The sequence below is a fragment of the Hyperolius riggenbachi genome, chromosome 6 (assembly GCF_040937935.1).
Source record: "Hyperolius riggenbachi isolate aHypRig1 chromosome 6, aHypRig1.pri, whole genome shotgun sequence".
Lineage (NCBI taxonomy): Eukaryota > Metazoa > Chordata > Amphibia > Anura > Hyperoliidae > Hyperolius > Hyperolius riggenbachi.
This window is the reverse complement of record NC_090651.1, coordinates 289,870,769-289,875,347: the sequence shown is the minus strand read 5'-3', so window position 1 is coordinate 289,875,347 and position 4,579 is coordinate 289,870,769. Positions and strand designations below refer to the sequence as shown.

At 46.6% G+C, this 4,579-nt stretch overlaps 1 protein-coding gene across 3 annotated transcripts in view; it reads right to left on the bottom strand.

Annotated features, from left to right (window-relative positions):
- Positions 1-276: 276 nt before the first annotated feature.
- ZSWIM9 (zinc finger SWIM-type containing 9) overlaps positions 277-4,579 on the bottom strand; it is a 50,720-nt gene continuing 46,417 nt past the window's right edge. For all 3 annotated transcript variants that reach the window (XM_068241009.1, XM_068241010.1, XM_068241011.1), the window contains one exon: positions 277-4,579. This exon is cut by the window's right edge and continues 1,059 nt beyond it. The gene's annotated coding sequence lies outside the window, so the exon portion shown is untranslated.

Here is a 4,579-nt window from a genome sequence, read left to right as displayed (position 1 = left end):
TCTGGTACACTTTAAAATGGGAGTAAAAGTATATGGCATTATTAGTATGGCATTATTGATTAGGGATCCATTTTATGAGTTTATTTCTTCTTTGAAGTGATTATACACTGCTACCCCTGTGAATCTGCTATATGCTGAGCTGGTTCCCCTCCCCCCTCCCCTTCAATTCAGTTCTGCTTTAAAATGCTGAGATGTTTGTACTAAAGTACCTTCCACTCAAGAAAAGTTCAACACACTGGTGGTTAATGTAACAAAATAAACTTTATTTACGGTCACCAGTGTGTGTGGACTCTTCCATAGCTTATACAAAACATTTTGCATAGTGTACACCATAGTTTACGTTAAATAGAATTATTGAAAAACAAAGAGTATAAACACCTAATGGTTGTAAAAGTTTTTCCCAAATATATACATTGTAGAATATCAATGCACAATTAGAAACTGGCTTTATTCCTTGTGATTTTTTTTCTGGCATTATACGTCCATCCACACATGGTTCAATAGTTTTGCCACACAGATGCAACTATTCAAACAATATGAATGATTTCCTACTGATAAGGATTATGTTACTCAACATAAAAGTTTAAAAATAGAGGCGGGTAAAGGTACCTCTTAAGGAAAAAAAAAACCCTCAATGATTCCTGCTTCTTCAGGCTCATTGGAGCTCTCCATATGCCTGAAGAAGCAGGAACCTAGTCCCCAAAAACACGTTGCAATCTGAAAGTTGTGTTTATTTGGATCAATAAAATTACAGTTCTTAACCTCACCACTGAGGTTTTTTTTTTCTCAAGGGGAGGCAAGTTTACCTTTACCCATGTTTAAACTGTTTTTTTAAACCCTCTGTTTAAAAAAAAAAAAGCCAGATACTTAACTATGGAGAGAGAGAAGGCTATAGAGCCTTTCCGCTCCTCTCCCGGTGCCCTCAGTGCAGCGCTGTCCCCGGGAGCAGTATTTGACCAATTTAGTCATACTGATCACTCCGCAGCCCAAGGAGGCTTTGGAGAGTCTTCAAGAGCCCAAGTGCACAGTATGGAGCTGCCTGTCTTTGGGAGGACTCGACTCCCGAAGTCCCCCACGGTGGGGGATTCAAACGCAGGAGCCAGCACTGCACCATGGGCACCAGGACGGCTCTATAGGACTCAGAGCCTTCCCTCTCCATAGGCAAGTATCTGGCTTTTTTTTTTATTCACGACTTCCAAAGACTTTAATAATTTTATTTCACTTTGGTGCCTCTGACCCACATAATCATACCGTCTCGTGTGGAGGGTATAACCCTTTGTTGTGTGGTCCATAATTGCAGAGTGACTTTTATCCCTATTTAGGTCGGGTTTGTTCTCCCCACCTGCCTGTTGCAGCACACAAATATAAGCATAATTATTCACATTGTCTAGATCCATGTGTCACAAACTTACTACACTATATTGGCTCTTGGTTTCTGCCCACATTCCACTACCACCTTTTCCTTCTACATAGGCGTGGTTTAAAAAAAGTTCATCTCATCAGGGGTGCTTTTACACTGGATGTGTTGCATTATATGACTGCATACAAATGCACTGCCCATAAAGTTGTATGGGCATGTTTACATCTCTGCGATGTAACAGATCACATTATCCGAAATTACTGCCTACAGTGCATTTGTGGATAACCAGTGATAAGGTTTCTTACATGCACTGTGTGCATTGCGTAATAGCACATAAAGCACTTGGTGTGGAAGGTACTCTCAGTTGCAGACAACTAGAGCCTGCTAATATAGATCTCAGATTAATCTTGCACCTCTGCAGTTGTAATATAGAGCTGACTGCCTGTGTACAAACAGCACAGAGAATAACAGCAGCTAGGGAGTACAGCCCGAGAATGGCTTTTGCACTGACAGATTTGTTGTGTTGCTGATAGAACTGGTCATTTCTGTTTGAGCACGAATCAGACATTACAGGACTCTCTGGAGTCAGATTCAGGCTATGTTCACAGTGGTCTATTGTGGTGCGGCGTAACGGCTGCATTGTCATGTGGCTTGCTGCACTGCAATGTGTACACAATGTTTACAGTAGGGAAGGTGGGGTATAACGGCTTGCTGCATCCTAACGCACTGCATGCAGGGCGTTACCACAAAACTAGTGGTAACAAAGGTGTATATTAAAAATTGGAAACTGGAATTTAGATTGGCAATTTTTTCAACTGCATACATTTGTATACAACATTTGCATAATCCTGCATCTCATTAACGATCCCCCTACTTAGAACTGATATGTTATTCCTAGAAAGTATTTATGCACATTAACATGAAGCATGCAGCTGACTAGTACTAAGGAAAGACTGAAAACCATCATTGCCAACCACATTCTAAATAAATGCTTGTTGGGAGATTATCATGGTGATATTTTACATTTAATACAGTCGTCTTTCACTAACCCAGAAGTATGCAGAGCTGATGTTCCCATTTCACTTTAAAAACTTGCTGCACATACTCCCTTGTGTTTGGGTTGTTTTCTCTGGTAGGTATTGGTAGCTTAATAATCTTTCCCCAACTGGCCCCAGACTATGGAAAAAGGTCAGCGTCAGTCCTTCTGGGGAACAGGGGGTGCCCGGAATTATTCAATAAACTACAGCAGAAAATGTTAGCATTGCATACATGCATGATAAGAATAATGACATCAGATGCAAGGATCTTTGTGACCGAGTCAGGTAAAACTAGCACTGGAAATTTGAGCGCAGCCATAGGCTGTAACGTGAATTACGGCTATAGCAGAACTCAGTCGGTAATTTGGGTGCTGTCAAAAGACTGAGGCCAAATTACGATAAGAACATAATTTGTCAGCCAGCAGTAGATGGAAGCTGAATTGCGTCTTAGCATGGAGGGTGAATAGTAATTAACACTGCTGGGACTTTCGCAGGGTAAAGCTGATTTTTTTTTACTTTACCCTGTGCGCCCAAATTTCCTGGCTGCCTTAATTACGTGAATGTTTCTGTGACATGCAGAATACTGACAGATTAAAGGGAATGTCTGAGGTAGTTAAAAAAAAAAAATCTACTTACCCACGGCTTCCTCCAGCCCCTGGAAGCAGTCGTGCCCTCGCCGCAGCTCTGCTCCCAGCCGGTGGCCCCACTCCGGTGCAGAGATCAGCCTCGCCAGGTCAATATCTACTGTGCCTGCGCAAGAGCCGCTCGAGGTCGCGTTGGCGTGGTCTGGAGTCTGTGCCTGCGCAAGAGCCGCTCGGGGTCGCGTTGGCGTGGTCTGGAGTCTGTGCCTGCGCAAGAGCCGCTCGGGGTCGCGTTGGCGTGGTCTGGAGTCTGTGCTTGCGCAAGAGCCGCTCGGGGTCGCGTTGGCGTGGTCTGGAGTCTGTGCCTGCGCAAGAGCCGCTCTAGGCCGCGTTGGCGTGGTCTGGAGTCTGTGCCTGCGCAAGAGCCGCTCGGGACCGCGTTGGCGTGGTCTGGAGCCTGTGCCTGCGCAAGAGCCGCTCAGGGCCACGTTGGCGTGGTCTGGAGCCTGTGCCTGCGCAAGAGCCGCTCAGGAGTCTGTGCCTGCGCAAGAGCCGCTCGGGGCCGCGTTGGCGTGGTCTGGAGTCTGTGCCTGCGCAAGAGCCGCTCGGGGCCGCGTTGGCGTGGTCTGGAGTCTGTGCCTGCGCAAGAGCCGCTCGGGGCCGCGTTGGCGTGGTCTGGAGCCTGTGCCTGCGCAAGAGCCGCTCAGGGCCGCGTTGGCGTGGTCTGGAGCCTGTGCCTGCGCAAGAGCCGCTCAGGGCCACGTTGGCGTGGTCTGGAGCCTGTGCCTGCGCAAGAGCCGCTCAGGGCCGCGTTGGCGTGGTCTGGAGTCTGTGCCTGCGCAAGAGCCGCTCAGGGCCGCGTTGGCGTGGTCTGGAGTCTGTGCCTGCGCAAGAGCCGCTCGGGGTCGCGTTGGCGTGGTCTGAAGTCTGTGCCTGCGCAAAACAATCCAGATGACGTCAGCACAACCGCAAGCGGCTCTTACGCAATAGATACCTGTCTGCATCTGCACCGGATTGGACCCCAGGGCCCCCGGCTGGATGCGGAGCTGCGGCGAGGGCACAAATCAGCTGCCAGGGGCTGGAGAAAGCTCCAAGTAAGCAGATTTTTTTTTTTTTAAGTACCTGGCATCTTTCCATTAAGCTTTTTAAATGTTACTCTTGTGAATTTTTATGTTTCTTACAACTTTTTTTGTCTCATGTTATTAAATGAAAACCTGTGCAAGTTTAGACTATGAATGGGGTTTGCACTAACAGACAATATACAAAGCAAGCAACATGGTTTTGCTCATCTAAACCCAGCCAGCAAATATACAATCAGTGAGGGGCAAGTAACTGGCAGGCTGGTAACAGTTTCACCTGCTCTACTGGCTCCTAACAGTTATTATAGCTAAGCAGTCACAGTCTCATAGGTTAGTCCCACAGCACTGTGCTACTAAAGCTGGCCATACAAGCATTGACTTTTGTGACTGATTTCTGGCAACTCACTTGACCAAATCTGATAGTAATCTGTTGCTTCAGCATACATCAGTGAGACTTTCGATCATTTTGTGCAATTTATCAATCGATATTGGACATATCTCAGTGCCATAGGGTAGAGCAGC